This window comes from Meriones unguiculatus, chromosome 9 (genome assembly GCF_030254825.1).
Source record: "Meriones unguiculatus strain TT.TT164.6M chromosome 9, Bangor_MerUng_6.1, whole genome shotgun sequence".
NCBI lineage: Eukaryota > Metazoa > Chordata > Mammalia > Rodentia > Muridae > Meriones > Meriones unguiculatus.
Genome location: NC_083357.1, coordinates 110,133,633 through 110,159,795, shown reverse-complemented (window position 1 = coordinate 110,159,795; position 26,163 = coordinate 110,133,633).

The following is a 26,163-nucleotide window of genomic DNA, read 5'->3' as shown; positions in this document are numbered from 1 at the left end:
CCAGAATCAAAGGCTGAGTATCTGCTTTATTCTAAGTATCAAAAGCAATTCAGAATTTTCTCAAAAATAAGCAATTGATTTGGGCATGAAAGGCAAAAACAGTGACACATCAGGTCCCAAAGAAAATATAATCCACCATGACCAAGTAGGCTTTATCCCAGGCATGCAAGGGTGGTTCAACATACAGAAATCCATCAATGTAATCCACCACATAAACAAACTGAAGGAGAAAAACCACATGATCATCTCCTTAGATGCTGAAAAAGCATTTGACAAAGTCCAACACCCATTCATGTTTAAAGTCTTGGAGAGATCAGGGATACAAGGCACATATCTAAACATAGTAAAGGCGATATACAGCAAGCCTATAGCTAACATCAAACTCAATGGAGAGAAACTTAAATCAATCCCACTGAAATCAGGGACAAGACAAGCCTGCCCACTCTCTCCATACCTCTTCAACATAGTACTTGAAGTCCTAGCCAGAGCAATAAGACAACTAAAGGAGATCAAGGGGATACAAATCGGAAAGGAAGAGATCAAAGTGTCACTATTCGCAGAAGATATGATAGTATATATGAGCGACCCCAAAAATTCAACCAGAGAACTCCTCCAACTGATAAACACCTTCAGCAAAGTGACAGGATACAAAATCAACTCAAAAAAAAAATCAGAAGCCCTCTTGTATACCAAAGACAAAAGGGACAAGAAAGAATTTAGGGAAACAACACCCTTCACAATAGCCACTAATAACATAAAGTACCTTGGGGTGACACTAACCAAGCAAGTGAAAGACCTGTTTGAAAAAAACTTCAAGTCTCTGAAGAAAGAAATTGAAGAAGATATCAGAAGATGGAAAGATCTCCCGTGCTCATGGATTGGTAGGATTAACATTGTGAAAATGGCCATACTGCCAAAAGCAATCTACAGATTCAAAGCAATTCCCATCAAAATACCAACTCAATTCTTTAGAGACCTTGAAAAAAAGATTCTCAGCTTCATATGGAGAAACAAAAAACACAGAATCTCCAAAACAATCCTGTACAACAACAGATCATCTGGAGGTATCTCCATCCCCGATCTCAAGTTGTACTACAGAGCAATAGTAATAAAAACTGCATGGTATTGGCATAAAAACAGAAAGGAGGATCAATGGAACTGAATAAAGACCCAGAAATAAACCCACACACCTATGAATACTCGATTTTTGACAAAGAAGCCAAAACCATTCAATGGAAAAAAGAGCATCTTCAACAAATGGTGCTGGTCCAACTGAATGTCTACATGCAGAAAAATGAAAATAGATCTATATTTATCACCCTACATAAAACTAAAGTCCAAGTGGATCAAAGACCTCAACATAAAACCAGATACTCTAAATCTGTTAGAAGAAAAAGTGGGGAACAGCCTAGAACTCATTGGCACAAGAGACAACTTCCTGAACAGAACACCAACTGCACAGGCTCTAAGAGCAACAATCAATAAATGGGACCTCATGAAACTGAAAAACTTCTGTAAAGCAAAGGTCACCATCATCAAAACAAAATGACTGCCTACAGATTGGGAAAGAATCTTCACTAACCCTTTATCTGACAGAAGGATTAATATCCAGTATATACAAAGAACTAAAGAAGCTCAAAAGCAGAAAACCAAGTAATTCTATTAAAAAATGGGGAACAGAGATAAACAGAGAACTCTAAACAGAGGAATATCAAATGGCAGAGAAACACTTAAAGAAATGCTCAACCTCATTAGCCAAATCAAAACAACCCTGAGATTTCACCTCACATCCATCAGAATGGCCAAGATGAAAAACTCAAGTGACAACACATGCTGGAGAGGTTGTGGAGAAAGGGGAACCCTTCTCCACTGCTGGTGGGAATGTAAACTGGTACAACCACTTTGGAAACGTATCTGGCGCTTTCTCAGACAATTAGTAATAGTGTTTCCTCAAGACGCAGCTATACCACTGCTAGGCATATACCCAAAATTTGCTCAAGTACACAACAAGGACATTTGCTCAACCATGTTTGTAGCAGCTTCATATGTAATAGCCAGAACCTGGAAACAACCCAGATGTCCATCAACGGAGGAATGGATACAGAAATTGTGGTATTTTACACAATGGAATACTACTCAGCAATCAAAAAGGAGGAAATCATGAAATTTGCAGGCAAATGGTGGAATCTAGAAAAGATCATTCTGAGTGAAATATCCCAGAAGGAGAAAGACAAACACGGTATATACTAGCTCATATAGACCTATACGATATGATAAACATAATGAAATCTATATACATAAAAAAGATAATCAAGAGAGTGGACATGGGGTAAGATGATCAATCCTCATTTAGAAAAACAGATGGGATGTGCAGTGAATGTATGACAGGAGTCTACTGCAAAAGGCATCTGAAAGACTCTACCTAGCAATGTTTCAAAGCAGATACAAAGACTCATAACGAAACCTTTGGCAGAGTACAGGGAATCATATGAAAGAAGGGGACTTAGTATGATGGGGAAAGGATAGGAGCTCCACAAGAACCAAACGTATATGGGCACAGGGTTTTTTCTGAGACTGACATTCAATCAAGGACCATATATGGATATAACCTAGAACCTCTGCTTGGATGTAGCCTGTGATAGCTCAGTAACCAATTGGTTTCCCATAATAAGGGGAACAAGGACTATTTCTAACAGGAACTCAATGGTTGGCTCTTTGATTTCCCCACCCCCCAAGGGAGGAGCAGTCCTGTTAGGCCGCAGAGGAGGACTTTGCAGCCAGTCCTGAAGATACCTAATAAAACAGGATCAGATGAATGGGGAGGAGGTCCCCCCCATCAGTGGACTTGGAAAATGGCAGGGTGGAGATGAGGGAGGGAGCATGGGATTGGGAGGGAATGAGGGAGCGGGATATAGCTGGGATACAGAGTTAATAAAATGTAACTGATAAGAAAAAAATAAAATTAAAAATAAATAAATAAATAAAATATGAGTGGCTAATTATAGAGCATATTAGCAGATGAAAGGGGCTGCTTCTCCACCTGTGTGTCCTCTCTCTGCACTTCACCCAACCCCCCACATTCAACCTCTCCAGCCTTGGTGCTTTGCCTCCTTTCCCCCAGCACTTTTTTTTTTTCTAACTCTGCCATTTTGATCCCCCGCCTCAGTTCCCTTGATGCTGTCTTTGTTTTCTTGTTTCCCTCTCCCTTCTCTTTCTCTTTCTTCTCTTTCACTGTACCCCACCCCTCATGCCCCAGTTCAGTCTACTGGTTATGTCTAGACTACTACTTTTTCTCCCTATTCTGGACTCTTCCAGTTGCTTTGTGCTGTTCTCTCCCTTGCACCTACAACAAAAACCTTCTCAAACATACCTAGGGATGGTCTTGTCCTCATTTTTATTTATGGCAGGATACAGATCTGTCTACCGTAATGAGATGTTGTGGTAGAGATTTGGGAATGATTTTCATGTCTTTAGTTTGTTCCTAGCTGTGAGAAAAACAAAACTCTTTGTGCTCTTTAGAATACAACATTGCATTTAAAATATTAGATATCTTCTCACAAGTACCTTGGTGAAATGTTTGTGACACTCAAATTCTCAATTTATTATTAAAAAATATCACATGAATATGAGGACAGTAGTTGATAGAAATACAAGAGTGTAAAGTGTAAAGCCAAAGATCATATCTTACCAGAATAAAGACCCTTGCCCTATGTCTTGAGGTCACCAGCCACAGTGTGTGTGATTATCTTGCGTGATAACTGATGTACTAATTCTCTTCTGTCTTTCGTAATTGCTTTGGAAACTTTTAATATATTTGCACCAATTTCTAGCGAAAGAAGGTCCAGAAGATATATCCCCAGACTCCCTTTCCTCAATGATAGGCTTTTACACAGGAAATGATGCCACTTATCATTGGAACTCAGAGAAGGCTGATGCTGTTCTTCCAGAAGCTCCACTGGTGGCTCTAACTCAACAGAAGAGCCTTTGCTTCCATGCGTAATCACAGCTTCCTGTAGGTGAGAGACAGCTAAGAGAATACCAAGGTATTCCTACTGTTTCTCAGACTCTTAGCTGTGATGATGGTTGACTGCTTACTTCTAGATTGTGGAAATAGTCATATTTGAATGAAATTGAACCCTAGTGAGAGAACCCTGGCTTTAAATTTAGGTCTTACAGCAAGAATATGCTTGAAGGAAGTAGTTTTTATTTCCCTTATTAAAGCTTGTCCTGGCATCTGAACTGGTAAGTGCAGTATCTGTCTACCACAAATTATAACTTACTTGCTACCTAATTGTTTATTAGAGAAAATGAATGTTTATGTTTTTTTTTACTACTTCAATATAACAGATCAAAATTACTGTTGAATTAAACTAATGTCTACATAGTCAAGCTTCATACATCTCTATCCATCTTAGACTGTAGAATTGTGATTCACACTATGTTATGGATACATTCACATTCTGTGCGTGCTTTCCATGAGCACAGTTAAAACATTTCACAAACATGAATCCCGAGAAAAGCAACTTTATTGTGCTCATCAGAAAAATTAATATTTCATGTAAAATCTTCATCAAAAACGTGCTATAACCATCCTATAATATTTTTTTTTCCAGATAATGGACAAAAATGGAGGTAAGACCTCAGATCCCACGTGAAATGAAATGTTTGGGATATAAAATCCAATAACACAAAGAGGTTTACTAAATTAGTTTAATAAGGGTCATCTGAAGAGAAATGATTGTACAGCACTTCCAACTTAACAGAGATATATTGCAGTGCATTTAAATTTGCTGAAGAAAAATTACTTGTGCAAAGGAGATTCTGAGTCAAATGACAAGGAGAAGAAAGCTGTAAGCATACAGCACCACTTATGTTATTAATCTGAATGACAGGAAGGAAGAAAAAAAGGATAACAATAGATGCTGACATTGCAGAGTGCGAACTATGAATTAATTTGCTCTGACAATGACACCTTTGAAAGGACATTTGTTGGCCACAAACCATTTCACTTCTCCCAGAATATAAAATTAAATGTAACACAATAATTTCTTAGCCTTTAAAAATACAGGATCATTTTAGAGAATATTTATTTCTGTATTATGCTTAGTGTTTTATGTGACACTGTTGGTAAGACAACTGTACTTTCCAATTTCTTATTTTTTACTGTCTTAGATTTAAAACATTTAGTTATACTGGCCTCAACAAAAGCAATTTCATCCAAAGAGAACCACCTCTGAAAAACAACAGCTGAAGCAGATTTTTTTCTTTAAGACAATGCTTGAGGGTAAAGAGATTTTCTGTATTTTTTTTATAGTAAAGCATTTTTAATTGTTGAGAATCGTACACATGTATATAATGTTTTCCAATTTTTCCCTCTTCTTATCTCCTTCACTTAATGTCCTATTTTGTCACTGAGAGCAGCTGGTGCTGTGTGAACATGCATGGGTATGGAACATCCATGGTAGCATAGACTCGCAGCGATCGGCACAGCACCTTCTGATTCGCCTACACAAGATCAAATCAACCCAATATGCCAGTATAGACGGAGGAGGGGTGCAGACCACCTAGAGCCCTGAGGAGCAGCTGAGCAGCCAGCTGGCTTCTGGGGAAGGGAGAGTCCGTGTTTTAGGGTGTGACCTGATAAGCTGATTTTCTGTATTTTAAAAGCAGAATTTATTCATGTACATAAATAAATTTAATGAATTTTGAGAACTTATGTAGCAACACTAAAATTAAAATGTATCATAACTCGAGAACACAGATTGGCTATACATCTTCCCCATGTGCAAAAGGACATTGGGATGTGTGAGCTAGCTCAAACTACTTTGCCTTATTTCATTTCTAGCATCAAAACTGAAGCAAATACCTATCTCTGCCTTACATAAGTATAAGTTTAGAGAGGAGAATTCCCCATCCTGATTATGTGCATATTGCAAATATCCTTCGAGTTTTGTTGATAGGCTAATGAAAAAGACCCCTCAGTGGCCTATGGCAGAGGCCCCCACAAAAATCTAACAGAAATATTTTTATTATCCATTTGTTAATATCAACAGGAGGTGGCTTGAACTGAATCAGGCCTCAACGGAATCAAGAGATTGCAACAACCCCAGATACCTCCACCTGATGAAATATAATTTTTTTTTGCAAGCTTTGAGTTCATTTTATTTTAAGGTGAAAAATACGTGTGAGATATGAGTCTGAAAGTTTTATTAATCCTTTGATCCTTGGGTTGCTGATGCTGACACTCCTCCATTAGAAATATAATATTGATTTAAGGCAAAATTTATCATCTTTAAATTTTGCTCATGCATTTATTTTGCATACATTGTATTGGTGTTTTAAACATACCACAAAATGATAATATTGAATTAATATGTAGTGAAATGTATCAAAATAAATGTGATGAAATTTTAGATATAAAAATGAGAATGGAGAAAAATAACCATGAGAGCATAGCAGAACACAGCTACTGAAATAATGTAAGCCTTATGTTTATTACCTATAGAATATGGATTATTATAATCATTTAATTTGCAATATGGCTTTGGGGATTAAATAGGATATTGTAGCCAGTGTGTCAACTGACTCAAAGAATGTGTTTGGAATATTGTGATTGTATGGAAACGGAACTATAAACATTTTAGGAGAAAATGGAAGATACATTCAGGGTGAAATGTTTAGAAAGAAGGAAAACTTTGTTACTAGTCACTAAAACAACCTGATGGATACACATGCAGGAAAGTATTGCTTCTTTCAAAGACAGCATTGCACATTTTAAATTATAAGGAAAACAACAGAGCACAGCATGGCCTGTCATATTCTTACATTTTAAAACCCTTACACACAGAGATGGGCAAATATACATATACACATACACACATACATACATACATACATACATACATACATATGTATATTCACAAACATGTTGGAGGAAGGTCCAACTGTTTTCACCGATTTCAGTGCCTTGAGATCTAGTACTACCCTGCCATGGACATTGTTATGAATGTTAAACTATCTCCTGTAACCATGTGATGATAAGGAATGTTCCCCAATTATCCCTGACTAGCTAAATGCTGAAGTCAGGCATAGCGCTGCACGTCTTTGATCCCAGGACTCAGGGAGGGAGAGACAGATGGATCTTTATGAGTTCAAGGCCAGTGTTGTCTATAAAGCAAGTCCAGGACAGCCAAAGCTACACAGAGAAATTTCGTCTCCACGAATAAACAAACAAAAAGGCTGAAGCCTATGACTGTGTAGAAGAAAGGGAGGTCTCCTTTTAAGTGACTGTGCTTGGAGTCAAGAGAGGAAGGGGAAGAGGGGAGATATCAGTGAAAGAGGTAGCAGGAGGAATTGAAGCCAGAGAAACAGGAGTCACTGTGAGGCAAGATGGAGTAGAAGGCGCCCAGGAGTCATCGGATTGGCAAGTGATTGGCTTTTATGTGGCTGGCAAAGGTACTAGGGTTAGAATAGCTCAGAGTTTTCCCAGCATGGTGCTTACAGTTTAATAATAAATCATAGTTTCTCTGTGTCAGTCATTGAGAAACTATCTAGTTAAAGAAAACTGCTGCTGTAATAATTTCCAGTATTACTTAATTTAGAAAGAATAATTCATATTTCTACACATACCCACATAGATACATACATTCATAATACATACATACATATATATAGGGAGATATACATAAATATTCATAAACATATGGAGAAAGGGTGAGAAAGGAAAATCAGACAAATGTAGGTTATGCTTGTTTTTCTCTAGCATTTTTCTTAAGAAATTCCTACATGTATATCATGTGGCTTGATCAAATCCACTTCTCCTTGTTCCTTTTCTCCTGCCTTTACTTTTCCTTTGCAACTTCATGTTCTCTCTCTCATTCTCTCTCTCAAATACAAGGATCACTTCAGTGCTTTCTGACTTCAAGATGGTCCAGAATTGTGGTGGTTTGAATGAACATGATCGCCATAGATAGACTCATATATTTGAATACTTGGGCCCACTAGTGAAACCATTTAAGAATTAGGAGTTGTGCTTTGTTGGAGTAGGTATGTCACTAGGCATTATAAATTATGGTTTCAAATTCCCAAGCCATTATCAGTTATTTCTCACTGTGTTATGCTCATGGAACAGCAACATATTGTCAATAGCTTCATACTGGTGGAATTTCATAATCCACTCTCTTCTCAATAGTAGGATTTTGCCTGGCTTGATCTTGTGTAGATCTTCTTCATGTACTCACAGCACCTATCATGGTGGATAAACAAAGGGCTAACATCAACATTCCTCAGAAACATGTAAAGTGGGTTTCTGTTTGTCAGGAGGAGGCATTGATTCCTTTATCTTCTTCTGAATCCAGCAGACACTGCCTCTAATTCTAAATTAGCACATACCTGTAACACATAGCAAAGGCATATGCTAACCTCATGGCCCTTCTGCCTTGTCTACTTCCCTCACTTCTATTCTAACTTCCAGGCTGTTCTGGCTTACATACCTCACTCCCCACAGCTACCCACACTCTCTTTAAAACCAGGAAGGTTCTCCCTGGTTTTACTTATCTCTGCGTCTAGAGAGATAGCTATAGTAGCTTTGAGCTTCCTAAAGGGTTTCCCTTTCCTTTTTAATATATTCGTATCTCCTAAGAGGTAGCCATGACAGAATTGAACTGCTGAAGTAAACCTTTCTATCCATGGCGTATCCTAGTTCTGTGTTTTCACTGTGCCTTTGCTCATGCTTAACCCTCAAAAATCACTTTCACTGAGGACCTTAAAGAGCCACAAGGTTCTTCATCCACCATCACTTACATCATAGGAATCCCCCTGATCAATGCTGACAATAGCATTTGTGTACAGGTATGAACAAATGTTTAGAGAGAATCTTACAGGCAAGGCCACATCAATTCGTAAGAACAGCCTGGAAGTTACCCCCACTCTCAGGAAGCCTGGCTTTTCCAGTCGTGGGTATTTGACCTGTTTAGAGTAGTGGGCATGAATTCCTTCCTGTGCATCAAAACTCCAATTTATCAGCTCATCCTGCTGTTGCACAGGGGACACATCTTGACTTGCGTATTGGTATTGTGGTTGGCAGCGTTCACTACTGTGTAGGGAACTTCCTTACAATACAGAATGCATGTTATGCCATCATGGTATCATATCCACATTTTATTATTCTCAGGGTTAAAACTGAGTACAGTTTTAAAATATTCCAAAAATCTCCCATTTTACATTATCTATGTACTAAAGGAATCATTTATCTCATGGTAACTTTGAAAGAGAGAAATTACTAACTTATAAATTAAAATTATTTATTAAAAGGTAAGTGCATATAAAACATATTTTATAAATTTTATATATTTTGCTTTTGAATATGCTCTTAGTAAACTATTCCAGATTTAACATTTTCTTTTTTTATATCTTTTTTTATAATTTTTTATTAATTACACTTTATTCATTTTGTATCCCCCCATAAGCCCCTCCCTCCTCCCCTCCCGATCCCACCCTCCCTCCCCTTTCTGCATACATGCTACCCCCCAAGTCCACGGATAGGGGAGGTCCTCCTCTCCCTTCTGATCTTAGTCTATTAGTTCACATCAAAAGTGGCTGCATTGTCCTCTACTGTGGCCTGGTAAGGCTACTCCCCCATCAGGGGGAGGTGATCAAAGAGCAGGCCAATCAGATTATGTTAGAGGCAGTCCCTCTTCCCATTACTGTGTAACCCACTTGGACACTGAACTGCCATGGGCTACATCTGTGCAGGGGTTCTAGGTTATCTCCATGAATAGTCTTTGGTTGGAGTATGAATCTCTGGGAAGTTCCCTGTGTTCAAATTTTCTTGTTCTGTTGCTCTCCTTGTGGAGACCCTGTCCTCTCCAGCTCTTACTATTTCCCACTTCTTACATAAAATTCCATTTACTCTGCCCAACAGTTGCCCATCAGGCTCAGCATCTGCTTTGATAGTCTGTAGGGCAGAGGCTTTCAGAGGCCCTCTGTGGTAGATTCCTAGTTTGTTTCCTGTTTTCTTCTTATGGATTTCAGAAGCCCTCTGTAGAAGGTTCCTAGGTTGTTTTCTGTTTTCTTCTTCTTCTGATGTCCATCCTCTTTGCCTTTCCAGATGGGGATTGGACATTTTAGTTAGGGTCCTCTCTCTTGCTTAGTTTCTTTAGATGCACAGATTTTAGTGGGTTTGTCTTATGTTGTATGTCTATATGAGTGAGTATATACCATGTGTGTCTTTTTGCTTCTGGGACAACTCACTCAGGATGATCCTTTCCAGGTCCCACCATTTACCTGCAAATTTCATGATTTCCTTATTTTTCATTGCTGAGTAATACTCCATTGTATAGATGTACCACAGTTTCTGCATCCATTCTTCAGTTGAGGGGCATATGGGCTGTTTCCAGCTTCTGGCTATTACAAATAAAGCTGCTACAAACATGGTTGAGCAAATGTCCTTTTTGTGTACTTGAGCCTCTTTTGGATATATGCCCAGGCGTGGTATGGCTGGATCTTGGGGAAGCGCTATATTTTATATAGTTATTGACATATATCAAAACTGATAATCAAAAAAAATCTCACCTTAGCTAGTTTTAGAATTAACACAGAGATTCATTTTCCATAATTATTATTAATTTATCCCAGTTTTTCCAATGAAACAAAATTTGCATTCCTCTTAGGAAAATATTTTATGTGATTGTCCAGAAATTATTATTTAGACACTGGAGGAAGTACAGTATTCTTCAAATTTTCATGTTACAATTTACAAAATAAATAAATTATACATACAAAGTTAACTTTATTTGTGACTTTGTAAAATCAAGATATAATCATGATATCATTAGAAAGAGTGTATTTCAGCTGCATGCCTGTAATCCCAGCCCTCAGGGAGGCAGATGTAGGCTTCTGAGCAGTAATATTAATAACTCTTAATTCAGTCTCTATTGCTTACATATGCATAACTGATGTATTTCTCAACTCAGGCTCCTCTACTGCCTTAACATACTTCTTTCAAAGGTGCAGGTTTAACTATTTACAAATGAGAATTCCAGGAACATTAGAGTTTTAAATATTTTTAGATTTTTAATCTTTTTTTTTAATTCTTCTCTCCTATATTACATCCAACTTTATTTTCACCCACCTCTTCTCTTAGTCCTTTCCCCTTCTCTCATCTCCCCAGAGCCAACCCTCTCTTTCCTTTCAGAGAAGGGCAGGCTTCCCAAGGTTATCAATTAAGCATGCATATCAAATTTCAATAAAACTATTCACACCCCTTCATACTGAGGCTGGACTAGGAAAACTAGTAAAAGAAAAAGACTCTCAAAAGCAGGCAAAAGAGTCAGTCTTAGCCATCAGGGAATTGCAAATCAAAATTACTCTTAAGATTCCATCTTATGAAAGAAGTGGGAAATAATAGTAAGAGCTGGAGAAGACAGGAGGTCCACAAGGAGAGCAACAGAACCAAAAAAATGTGAGCACAGGGGTCTTTCCTGAGACTCATACTCCAACCAAGTACCATGCATGGAGATAAACTAGAACCCCTGCACAGATGTAGCCCATGGCAGTTCAGTGTCCAAGTGGGTTCCATAGTGATGGGAAGAGGGTTTGCTTCTGACATGAATTGATTGGCCTGCTGTTTGATCACCTCCCTCTGAGGGGGGTAGCAGCCTTACCAGGCCACAGAGGAAGACAACGTAGTCATTCCTGATGAGACCTAAGAGACTAGGATCAGAAGGAAGAAAAAGAAACCCTCCCCAACCACTGGACTTGGGGAGGTGCATGCGAGGAGGAGGAATGGAGGGATTGGGAGGGGAGAAGGGAGGGAACTAGAGGGGGGCTACAAAGTAAATAAAGTGTAATTAAAAATAAAAAAATAGCCAAAAAAATATTCCATCTTATGCTCAAGTACACAACAAGGACATTTGCTCAACCATGTTTGTAGCAGCTTTATTTGTAATAGCCAGGACTTGGATACAACCCAGATGTACCTCAGTTGAGGAATGGATACAGAAATTGTGGTAGTTTTACACAATGGAATACTACTCAGCAATTAAAAATGAAGAAATCATGAAATTTGCAGGCAAATGGTTGGACCTAGAAACGATCATCTTGAGTGAGGTATCCCAAAAGCAGAAATACACATGGTATATACTCACTTATATAGACCTGTAAGATAGGAAAAACATACTGAAATCTATCCACCTAAAGAAGATAAACAAGAAAGAAGACCCAGGGTATGATGATCAGTCCTCACTTAGAAAGACAGTTGGGATGGACATTGGATATAGGAGCAAACAAGTAACAGGACAGGAGCCTACCACAGAGGGCCTCTGAAAGACTCTACCTAGCAGTGTGTCGAAGCAGATATTAATTTATGACTCATAACCAAACCTTCTGCAGAGTGTAGAAAATAAAAAAAGGGGGGGGGAGTTAATATGACCTGGAGAGGACAGAAGTTCCACAAGGACCAAATAAATCTGGGCCCAGGGGTCTTTTATGAGACTGTTTCTCCAAACAAGGACCATGTATGGATGCAACCTAGAGCCTCTGCTCAGATGTAGCCCTTGGTAGCTCAGTATCCAAGCGTGTATCCTAATAATGGGAACAGGAACTATTTCTGACATGAACTCAATAGCGGGCTCTTTGACCTCCCCTCAACCCTCAAGGGAGGAGCAGCCCTGCTAGGCCACAGAGGAGGACTTTGCAGTCAGTCCTGAAGATGCCTGGTAAACCAGGGTCAGGTGAAAGGGAAGAAGGTCCTCCCCTATCAGTGGACTTGAAAAGGGGCAGGGAGGAGATGAGGGAGGAAGATTGGGAATGGGAGGGAATGAGGGAGTGGGCTACAGCTGGGATACAAAGTTAATAAACTGTAAATAATATTAAAAAATTGAAAAACCTTTATGTGAGGTCTTAAATTTTATAAACGTTTTCTAATGTAGCTGTTTATGATGGAAAATTATCCATCCCTGACCCTCCAACTCTTAAAATATCATTTTAAAAACTAATCTTACTTGACTTGTAGAAAAATGTATTGTAGTTGACTAAACTTTCTTTAAAAAAATCTTTTGTAATTGTATAGTGTAAAATATTTCCATCAGACTTCACCTCTAACTTCTGTTTAAAAAAAATATTTGTTTGAAAAAAGTTAAATAGCCAAAGATAGCTTGCTATTTTGATGGTGGGGAGGCAATAAAACTAAGGAAGTCATTTCCACTCTTTGCTCAACTCTATCAAAATAAAGAACTTTAGAGACTTTATGGTTGCTGTGACAGATTCCATGTGTAGCAGGTTGTTGCTAGGGGGTTCTTTTATTCTTTGAAGAGAGAATCTGCAAAGGGTAACTCCTTTAGTGATAGCTAGCATTCTAGGCTTTCAATGCAAGGGGTTGTTTCAAAAGAAAAGATCATACACACACACACACACACACACACACACACACACACACACACACGGGGTCTGAAAACTAGAGATATACAGCTCCAACCTTGAAGATAGACTTACAGATCTAGGTGATGAATTCAGAGCAGCTCCTGAAGCTTCAAAGCTAATGTTTGTGAGCAGGCAGCTAGTGTTACAGACATTGCAGATCTTTGGGTGTTAGGCCCTTGGTTCATAAAACTTACCAGCTCTCAGGAATTCTGCTGGCTTGCAGTGATTCCTTCTTATTTCAGGGCTTAGTAGCTGCCTGTCTTTCACAGTGTTGGCTCTCTTGTCTTGGTGTAGCACTTCTTTGCTGATCCTTCATATTCTCCAGGATCTCTACCCCTTGCCACAATAGAATTCTTTTCTGTTTTTGTTGTTTGTTTGTTTATTTTGTTTTGTTTTTGGCTAGCCTGGAGTCATTATGTATACCATGCTGTCCTTGAACTCACAGAGATCCTCTTACCCCATCCTCCCAAGTTGCTGGGATTAAAGGCACGCACCACCTTGCTCTGCTAGCCCCTTTCTTAAAAGTGAGAGTGGGCTAGCATCTCTTGGATTTTGAAAGGTTTGGAGACACCACTTGTTGCTTGGTTCCTGGAGCCAAATATCTAGGGTTACCAACTCTTCCCCTGATAAAGACTATGATTATGAAATAAAATACTATCCAGGAAAAACCTTTGTCAGTTCAAGTATCACAGTACAATATCTGAGTGTATAGTGCACTTTTTTTTTCTTTTTCCTTGGACCCTAGACCCTAACACTTTCTGTGTCTGTCTCGTCTGACTTTCTCCATCTCTGACTCTGTCTGTCTGCCTCTCTCTGTTTGCCTTTGTCTGTGTGTGTGTGACAGAGAGAGAGAGAGGCAATTATAGGAGATGAAATAATGAATTTGAAACAGGGTGGATGGGGAGAAATAAGAAGACAGGAATGGGGAAATGGGAGTAGTAATGATATAAACAAAATGGTCATATAGGAATTTGCTAGCTTAAAAATAAAATAATTCTGTGCTTGTAACATCACTGAAAAACTGTGCCCCAATCTTCATAAAGCTCAGGTATACATGAATTTAATTTGTTTCTTTTCATTTCAAAAATTAAAAAAAATATATTGGACAATATTATCAATGTGATGAATTCAGCTAAATACAAATATTTAATATTTATATTAAAAAGGATATTCTTCATTGTATTGCATGCTGTTATGTAATGGCACAACAATTCAAACACAAGTAGATATATAACAATATCTTCCTTTTTTTTTAAAGATTTATTTATTTGTTATGTATACAGTGTTCTGTCTGCATGTTCACCTGCACAACCAGAAGAGGGCACCAGATCTCATTTTAGATGGTTGTGAGCCACCATATGGTTGCAGGGAATTGAACTCAGGACCTTTGGAAGAGCAGCCAGCGCTCTTAACCTCTGAGCCATCTCTCCAGCCCTAACAATATCTTCTATATCCTTTGATTCTACAAACAATGGACCCTGTGTACTTACAAATTCATCTTATAATAAAATTATTCATTATTAAAATATGTACACAGTTCATATTTTTGTAATAAGCTTTGAAGAGGGATTCTGTGCTTAATTATACCGTCTGTGTGTTAGTTTTTGATATGCATTGATCCAGATAAAAATATACTTAGCCACCATATTAGTAGTAAGTAGAGCAATGTGCTTAAATGAGATACCATTCCCCCAAAATAAAAAAGCCAATGAGGACATTTCTAGTAGCCTCCAATAATATAATAGTCTGTAAACAGACATTTACAACATACTGTGCAATGATAACTCGCAGATACCTATAACCACATTGGTAGATCACGAAGCATACTTTACTGTGTTGATTGACCAGTGTTCTTGTCGGGGTCTTTTACAAAATAGCTATGGTATCATTATTTAACATATTCTCTTTTGTCTTTCAGTCCTTTAATTTCCATTATCTCAGATATTAAGTTTTTAGTTACTTTTTCTTTTCACTTTCTCATGTTTACCTCTTTTAGGACAGGTAAGTGATTCACAAACAAGCAGTAAGTACATTAGTTCAAGATCCTTTCTTTTTAAACTTCAGCAAATTGAACTCCAAAATAATTAAAATAACAGTTGAGGTAACTGGAAATGAATACTTTTTCTATGTGTTTTCTAGTTAGCGATGATAGAGAAGAAGTCCAGGCTAGCTGCACTATCTATCTGTTTACGTATCTGTCCACCTATAGACCATCTCCTATTTCTCTACCAACCTATCTTTGCCACTATGTAATCTTTCTGTCTCAATTCTGCCTTGGAAAGGATTCAAGGAATGTATTAGAAGAAGAGAAGAAAGGGCAGATGCAGTGATTCACATCTGTAATCTCAGGAGTTGCTAGGCTGTGATAAGACCACCACTGGTTCAGGGTCAGCCTGGGTTGGATGGAAAATTCACGGTCATCTTAGGCTACAGAGTGAAACTGCATCTCAAAATTCTAATAAATACAACTCACCCCCCCACCACCACCAAAAAGAAAGTTAGTGTGCAGTTTCTGAAGTTTCTCAGGAGTTATTGTAGGTTTTAAGTTCTTAAGTTCCCCACAGACTAAGACATCTGTTAGGGCCCAATGCCAGCACTTCTTCAATCTCTTATGGTCAACCAGGGAATATAATGAAAACTATTCACAGGATGTTTTCTTACTGTACTTATCTTGAAATTTGCAAAATATTTGTTAATTTGGTAGGAAATTAGCAGTTCATGTCTATCACATCTGTTGACAAGCAGTACTACAGTCCAGTCCAGATGCCGTGTTTTGCTTCGGTTCCCTAGTGCTCATTTTGGCTGTCATCTCTAACTACTTCAAAATGACACAGCACATACAGAGGGAAATGGAGAGTACAGACAAAAGTAAGAGAGAAAGAGAGATCAACAGAGACATTGAATTATAATAGTTAATTTCAATGAAAGAAAGAGACATATCCCTGTAAAATATACTCTGTGTATCTCTTATATGCAATACCCTCTTGGCTACATACACCGATCCCTTATAGAGTAATGAAATTCAGTCATTGCTTTTAGTGGTTCACAAAGAAGCTATTAAAATTGAATTATTTTAATATTAGAATGACCAGTACTAGACACAACAATACAGCAATTTAGGTGAATATTCAAGGATGCCTAGAACAGCAATCCTCCTGCCTTTTATGTCTTATTGTTAACTTTTAGCAATTCAATACCAATTGCTATTTGCCTCTTGAATGCAGATACACACTTTGCTAAAGGCCTTTTCAATTTCTTCCCAGATAATGACATACAGATCTCAATTGTGTAAAGTATATTACCTTTTAAAATTCCACTCATATTTCTTGCTTCTTGTTGATTCCCAAAGCATGCCCTACAGTATTTATAAGTTTTTTTTGTTTCTTTAAAAGTACTTACAAAATTAATGTTGTGTACATTGTTTTCCACAAGATACCCTATACATATCCATAGTTTATATACCTCCCTGTCTTTCGTATTTACTGTATTGTATCTGAGTAAGAACACCATTTTCTTATTGATGAAACCTATTTCTCATTATATCTGTCCACATTTATAATTCATCTAAAGCAAAACTTTAGAAATGAAAATAATTTGAGTGACAAAATGCTAAAGCACACTAAATTCCTTCCTTTCTTATATTTTACAAAGTGAATTTCTGAAATCACATTGTAGTTTTTCTTTCATGTACTTGTCTTGTTGATGTATATTTTAGCTGTGGACAACCACCTAATGATGCAAGGTGAAATACAGCATATCAAAGAGTAATCATGCTCGTACAGCTAGCATAAGAAAAAAAAATGTGTTAGACCTTGGTGAGAAACATAGATTCTGAATCAATTTTTATTATGAACAAGAATATTTACTTCATGTATAGATAAAATATTAGAACTGTTTCAGAAAACATTTATTTGAAATGGAAAAGTAACTTTAGATAAAGCTGGTTTCCAGCCTAAAATGTATATTTTTTTATTACTTCCAAGTAAAATACCCCCATTTGTTTTTGAAAATTGCACAAATGCCTCAGTGGAAACACTATGATATGTGACAGCATTACAGGCCTTGTGTAACAGCGATGTTTGAAAACAGTATAGAATTTCCTTCTATTTCTGTTAGGATATGGGAAGATCCAGAAAATATTTTCACATGTCAAACCTCACAGTATATTCTAGAGTTTCTGATGAAAAAATGGTGTGCTTTGGTCTATACGCATGAATAGGACAGTATTTTTCTTCTGAAAGTTTTATTTAATTAGAAGAAATAAAATATTGTATTCAGAGAGAATAAATTCATAGAAATTTTTCTGGAGAATTTAAAAATATCTAACCTTTAAGATAAATAAATGATTGATGTCTAAGATTTAATTTGATGTTTAAAAATAAAGCATGGCTTTGATGATAATTATAGTCACACACACACACACACACACACATACACACACATTATCCATAGGACTGACCCCATTAGCACATCCTGAACAGCATCTCAGATGAGAAGCAGGAGAAGTATTGCCTTCTGGGTAAAAAGTTAAGGCACACATGAGTACCAGGAACTTTTAGTTGTTTGATTTTCTTAGAAATTGTAGTTCTCCCTGTATTACATTGGTTAATACTGGTTAACATTTCACTCAAGCTTATAGACTTAGAGTGACGCTAATTATTACTATGTGAGAACACACTGCTGCCTGCAATAAAGAAGATGTACGTAACCATAAGTGTCCTGATTTGCTTGTATAATAAATATGTTTTGGAGTTTGGTTGTTGTTGTTGTTAACCGAATTTGGAAAGTCATTCATTGAAAGTTGATTTTTCTTAAAATGCATGAGTGTATAAAACACAAGTAGTGTTTAGTGGACTGAAATGTGTGTCATATGCATAATTAGACAGTTTTTCTCCTAAACTACATCGTTGTCTCTAAACACCATGAGAACAAGCTCTTTAAAAAAAATCACCTTACATTCTTGTTGTAGCCCCATCCCACCTCCCATCCCAGTCCCATCTGCCTATCTGCCCTTCCTACCACCCTTTTCCTCAGAAAAAAAAAAAGGAGCTCCCTTTCCCATCCACCCCAGCTCATCAAGTTGCATCAAAACTGAGCCTGACCTCTTCCCCTGTGGCCAGGGAGAAGTGATCAAAAAGCTGGAAAGTGAGTCTATGTCCCATGCAGGCCCCACTTCCCTTACAAGAGGATCCATGTGAAGCCTAAGCTGACCATGTGCTACAACTTTGTAGGAGGCCTAGGTCCAGTTCACGCATGGTCCGAGGTTGATAGTTCAGGCTCAGCAAAGGCCTCTGGGCCCTGGTTGGTTGGCCCTATTGGTCTTCTTATGGAGTTCCTGTTACTTCCAGGTCCTTTTTCTCTTTTTTTCCCACTATTCACCAAGACTCGCTCTGCATCTCCCAACATCTAGCCGTGAGTCTCAGCATCTGTTTTGAAGCACTGCTGGGTAAAACCTCTCAGAGGACAACGCCGACAGGCTCCTGTCTAGATGCTCAGCTGAGTATCATTCATAGTGTCAGGGGTTGGCACTATCTTTGGTTGGGTCAGGCATTGGTTGGGCATTCCCTCAATCTCTGCTCTGTCTGTCCTATCTTTATCTCTGCCCATCTTGTGGGCAGGGTAAATTTTGGGTCAAAGTTATTGAGGGTGAGTTGGTGTTTCCCTCTCTCTACCAGGACACTGGTCTAGTTAGTGGATGTCTTCTTCAGTATCTATAGCTTGTAATACAATGAATGAGTCTCTGCTTGATTTCCCCTCATATCCTCCCTGGAACCTATCCTGATATAGGTCTCCAGCTCGTCACAGAGATACCCTGCCCTTAGTTTCTCTTTTCTCTACAGACCTCTGTCCTCTATTCCTTGCTCTCCTCAGTTCTGATCTCCAACCGCTTAACTCTCTGTGCTCCCTCTCCTACCTTGTTCTTACTCTTCAGCTCCTACCTCTGTCTATTCTATCACCCCTTACAAGTGAGATTTATCCATTCTCCCTTGTATCCTCCATATTACCTACCTTCTTTGGGTCTGTGCCTTGTAGGATTCATATCCTGTAGTATATAGCAAAAATCCACTTTAAGTGAGTATGAACCATGTGTGTCTTTCTGAACCTGGCTTACCACACTCAGAATGATCTTTTCTAGTTCTGTCTATTTGCCTGAAGATTTCGTGATTTCTTTGTTTTTTTTTTAATTTTTATTTAATTTTAGTTTTATTTGTATATTAATTACAGGTTATTTACTGTATCCCAGCTGTAGCCCCCTCCCTCACTCCCTCCCAATCCCACCCTTACTACCTCATCTCCTCCCATGTCCCGGATCTTCCTTTCAATCTGACCCTAGCTTAAAGGTCTTATCAGGACTGGCTGAAATGTTCTCCTCTGTGGCCAAGCAAGGCTGATCCTCCCTCAGGGGCAGGGGGAGGGAGGAGAGGTCAAAGAGTCTGCCACTGAATTCATGTCAGAGACAGTCCCTGTTTCCCTTACTAGGATACCCACTTGGATGCTAAGCTGCCATGGGCTACATCTGAGCAGGGGTTCTAAGTTATACCCATGCATAGTCCTGATGAGAATCAGTCTCAGAGAAGACCCCTGTGCTCAGATACATTTGGTCCTTGTGGTGTTCCACAAGGTCTTACTAACTCCCTCTTCTTTCATATGATTCCCTGCACTCTGCCCAAGGTTTGGTTACGAGTCTCATCATCTGCTTTGATACACTGCTAGGTAGAGTCTTTCAGAGGCCCTCTATGGTAGGCTCCTGTCCTGTTTCTTATTTTTGCCTACTTCCAATGTCCATCCCATTTGTCTTTCTAAGTGAGGATTGAACAACTTACCCTGGAACCTCCTTCTTGTTTAGCTTCTTTAGGTGTAGATTTTAGTATGTTTATCCTATCTTCTAGGTATAATACCCACTTATGACAGAGAATTCTCTGTAGAGGAACATTGAGTGGGAGAGAAACACTTAAAGAAATGTTTAACATCCTTAGCCATCAGGGAGATGCAAATGAAAACAACCCTGAGATATCACCTTACAACCATCAGAGTGGCTAAGATCAAAAACTCAATTGACAACGCATGCTGGAGAGGTTGTGGAGAAAGCTCCTCCACTGCTGGTGAGAATGTAAACTTGTATAACCACTTTGGAAATCAATCTGGCACTTTCTCAGACAATTAGGAATAGTACTTCCTCAAGATCCAGCTATACCACTCTTAGGCATATATCCAAAATATGCTCAAGTGCACAACAAGGACATTTGTTCAACCATGTCTGTAGCAGTTTTATTTGTAATAGCCAGAACCTGGAAACAACCCAGATGTCCATCAACTGACATGAATATAGAAACTGTGGCACATTTACATAATGGAAAACTACTCAGCAATTAAAAACAAGGAAATCATGAAATTTGCAGGTGGTGGGATCTAGAAAAGATCATCCTGAGTGAGGTATCCCAGAAGCAGAAAGACACACACCGTATATACTCACCTATATGTGGATTTCTTTGTTTTTAAGAGCTGAGTAGTATTCCGCTGTGTAAATTTCCACAATTTCTTTATCCATTCTTTGGTTGAGGGACATATAGGTTGTTTACAGATTCTGGCTATTGTGAATAAAGCTGCTCTGAATACTCCTTCAAATACTCAGTGTCCACTTATGTACCTTTCTGAGTTAATGGAGATTACGACTTATGTATGAATATGGACCTTAAATAACTTTTACAGATTCACATATAAAAGATGATCCTCAGTGATCACACTCTTGTGTGACAAGCAATAAAAACTAGAATTAAAGACAATAAGACAATATCTTTCTTTTGAAGCAAACAAATTTTACTCTAATAATATGAATTGTAATTATATGAAAAGAAAAATATGTATATGCATGCTTTTGTTTGGCTCCCCTTTCTTCCAAAATTAGTGATCTGTATGCCAGTTATTAAGGCGTGAAAATATTCTACTTGGAATATTTTCTCATAAATGTCATTTCATGCAGGCACCTTCTCTGAGGAGTAGGAAAATGGTGTAGAGGAAACAGGATTGAGGGTGGGACCCTAAGGAGTGGAGAGAAGGGGCCGTGACCAGTATGTAAAATGAGTAAACAAAATTAAAAATGAATAGATATAACTTAGAACCTCTGCTTGGATGTAGCCCGTGGTAGCTCAGTAACCAATTGGTTTCCTATAATAAGGGGAACAAGGACTATTTCTAACAGGAACTCAATGGCAGGCTCTTTGGCCTCCCCACCCCCCAAGGGAGGAGCAGTCCTGTTAGGCCACAGAGGAGGACTTTGTAGCCAGTCCTGAAGATACCTGATAAAACAGGGTCAGATGAAAGGGGAGGAGGTCATCCCCTATCAGTGGACTTGGAAAGGGGCAGGGAGGAGATGAGGGAGGGAGGGTGGGATTGGGGAGGGAATAAGGGAGCAGGATACAGCTGGGAAACAGAGTTAACAAAATGTAACTAATAAGAAAAATAAAATTTTAAAAAAATCTGAAATTTAAAACTGGAATTTTCAAAAAAAATCTCATTTCATCATTCAGAATTCCTTATCATAGAAGTTTTAATGCAATTTTAATCCTATCATTTTTTAAAGTTTTAACATGATCATGTAAAATTTATATAACTGAGTATATAGATAAAAAGCAGTTTAAGTGGCTGATATTAGGAATTAAATATGGCTTAAAATATTACTGCATAATATAATTTATCTCCTGTGTTTTAGGTTATTGAGATACTCTTTTTCCTGTTAGTCATATCTCTCAGTGACAATTTTCCTTTATCCAGACATGCTCTTATTACTCTTAACCTAAACTAAGCCTATCCTCCTTCAAATATCCCTTCTAATGTTTTTCTTACGAATTAAGAACTTGTTCTCCTGCATATATGCCTAAATGTCAAAAGAGGACACCAGATCTCACTATGTGGTTGCTGGGAATTGAACTCAAGGTCTTTGAAAGAACTGCAATATTCATAACCTCTGAGCTATCTCTCCAGCCCTGTAGCAGGACTGATGAAGACTTCCTCTTCCTGAAGAGCTCTGTGTTGTTGATGACTACTTGAAGGACTGTCAATTTGCCTTAAGAAATACACCAATGCAAGGGTTCCCAGCCTCTAAAATATGGTCCTAGATCTAAGTACATGCTGGTACAACTGCTTATTTACTAGTTTTAAAATGTAGCACATAAAATTGGGATGGAAAACTTTGAGTGGAATATTGAAGGGAATGGGTATAGAAAAGGCAATGGGTAGGTGGGAAAAGAAAGAAGAAAAAGGAAAAGATAATTCTATTTAATTAGATTTGTTATTCTGTAGTTTACAATGACTTCAAGATATGCAAATTAACTACCACAGTTGACCCAATGCAACTAAAGAGAGGCTGTTTCTGCACATTGGTCAGTAGGTGCCCAGAGGGATCGCCTCTGAAGAGTGTTTCATGGTGTACTGAAAGCCCCTAGAACATAGCCAAATCTTGGCACATACGGGTATATACTCACTCATATAAACATACAACATAGGACAAACCCACTAAAATCTGTACATCTAAACAAACTAAGCAAAAGAGAGGACCCTAACTAAAATGTTCAATCCCCATCCTGAAAGGCAAAGATGATGGACATCCGAAGAAGAAGAAAACAGGAAACAACCTAGGAACCTGCTACAGAGGGCCTCTAAAAGCCAGAAGAAGAAAACAGGAAACAACCTAGGAACCTGCCACAGAGGGCCTCTGAAAGCCTCTGCCCTGCAGACTATCAAAACAGATGCTGAGCCTGATGGGCAACTGTTGGGCAGGGTGAATGGAATTTTATGTAAGAAGTGGGAAATAGTAAGAGCTGGAGAGGACAGGAACTCCACAAGGAGAGCAACAGAACAAGAAAATTTGAACACAGGGAACTTTCCAGAGACTCATACTCCAACCAAGGACTATTCATGGAGATAACCTAGAACCCTGACAATGCAGCCACTTCTGATGAGAACTGATAGACTAAGATCAGAAAGAAGGAGAGGAGGACCTCCCCTATCAGTGGACTTGGGGAGGGGCATGCGCGCAGAAAGGGGGGGAGGGTGGGAACGGGAGGGGAGGAGAGAAGGGCTTATGGGGGGATACAAAATGAATAAAGTGTAATTAATAAAAGTTAAAAAAATAAAAAAAGTTAAAGGTAAAACAAAAGTAATAATTGTACCCTGATAAAGATAAGAGTTTCTTTTTCAGTTCAACACACTGGGCATTTCTATGCTACTCTGTGGGAAAAAGACTTACGGATCCACTACAAAAATCTTCCTTCTACCAGGGCTTTGAGCAATAAAATGTCATCTAATTAAAACAGTGAGACTTTTCCCACAGTTAGTAACTTGGTTTGTACAAGCAATAAGATTTCTCATTCTTCAGAGTTATGAGTAAAGCATGGAGAACATAAAAACAATTAAAGTACATCATGAGACCTTAATGAAATAAAAATAAATTCATTAGACTCTATATCTTATACATTTTCAGTTTATACCCTCTAATATTTTTACATAAGTTAGAATGCAGTAATCAATAGATGAACAGAAGTCTCTGGATAGGGAGTCTCCCTTATTCTGATAAATAGGGAAAAGGAAATGGAGGCAGGGAGAGTGGGATAAGGAAGACAGGAAAGAGAGGCCTATGACCAAGATGTATATTGAATTAATTAATTAATTAAAATAAAAATCATGCAGTAATCACTTGATACATATATAATAAAATGTACATCATACTATTTCACATACTTATTTAGATATTTAAATTTTAAATAAAAGTTAAACATTTTAATTATCTTTATACTCACTGGTACATAAGAGGTTTCGATCTATCCTGAAGTATTCTTAAATCACTAATTAAATTTTTAATAAAGTTAAGAGAGCAGGAGTGTTTATGAGGAAAGGAAGAAAAGGGATAATTATGCGGTAATGTCATTAATATTTAAACCAATTCTGTAATATCTGCTGGCCCCCTTCTGTCATCCATCTCCCCATATAGCTTTGTAAAGAACATTATTATATGGTTTATTATGTAGTGTCTGAAATCTTATTTACCCATCCTTATTTGAAACAATATTAAATAACCCTTTCTTCTTAAAGGGTGCTGGGAAATGGTAACTAAATGATAACCCCACCAACCATTTTTCATACCATTTCCATACTAATCCCAAGAACTTCACTGTATGCAAATGTTAGTCTCAGCTTTGGTTCCTCTGGAAACCTACCTAGGAGAGCTGGTGCCTTACTTAGTCTGACAAATCTGATTTGGTTGAGTTTTAGTGCTAAGCTGCCGGAACTACTGTGGAGTTGACAGTGATAATATTATCACTGATGATGAGTATGTGGTAACTAGTTGTGCAATGCCTTGGCTATGGCACATCATGTCCGACAAGCATGATCATTATTATTTTCCCTTGTACTAAAACTGGGCACAGATGAAAGCTGAGGAAAGCATAGTGATGGCTGATGGAGTAGAGATGGCTTTGGGAAGTTTTACTGCATTGCAGTATTAACCGAAAAGATGACAGAAGTAGTGCTACAGAGTAGATAATAAGAGAGTAACAAGATCAATACATGGAATAAAAGACAGTCATGGGCTACTTTTCCAGCCATAATTATGTAAATAAAAGTAATGAAATGTAATGACCTTACGTAATTAGGAGATTGAGCTCAATCCGAAATTTTATCAGGCATAGAACAGACTGTGCCAAGAACAAGTTCTGAGGTTATGAAGCCTCCCTGGAAAATAGAAAAAAAAATTGCCTGTATGCTCACCAGTATCACCTGTTTCAATACAAAAATAACAAACAAAGACCAAACAAACAAACAGAATGAATTTCAATTATTTTATGGATTATCAAACGAAATCTAGGTTATAAACTACTCAAGAAACAAAAAGGATACACCAATGCTTACCAAGTTACAGTTGCACATACTAACAGGAGAGCAGGCATTAAGGGGGAGTGAAGTAGCATTAGATCTCTGCTGTGTGTTTTCTTAATACATAGGTCTAGACTATAAAACTGACATCTTAAATTCTAGAATAGAAATTAATCAGTAAGAGAACTCACCAAGAGTAAAACCAGTGCAAAACTCAGACGGCCAGTTACTAATTTTGCTTCATAGTTTTTTTATACCAATTGAAAACAGAAGGCATCTGACATCAGTAGATGTAATTTACCACACTGATATCAAGGGGAAAGGCATTTAAAATTAGATAGATTTGTTTTAATTTAACATAATTTCCTCAAAGTTTATGAATGTTATTGTATGTGTCAGGATTCCCTTCATTGGTAAAACCACATAGTAAGGCTTTATGTTTCTGTTCTTTCCCGCTCTTTCGCCACCTATACCCTCACTGCACTGAACTTGTTTCCATATCTTGCTGCTTAAATAGCTCTGCAGTGGATACAATTGTGAAAATATCTTAAAAAATTCCAGATTTGAATTACTTGAGAACAATATCCAAATGTAGGATTTCTATATCACCTGCTGTTAAATATTTTGGGGAATCATTTTGAGGAGCACCATCCTATTTCCTATTTGCTATAGAAAACACATTAAGCAGAGGGAAAATACTCAGGACTGAGGTATAAAAACTGCATGAGTCCACTTAAGTGAGATTCAAAATCATCAAACAGAAGTACAGAATTGCATAGTGGCTTCCAGAGGCTAAAGAGAATACACAGTGGAAATTTGCTCTTTAGTTCTTATAAACTCTCTATAGTTCATGATGACTAAATTCAAGAGAGCTGC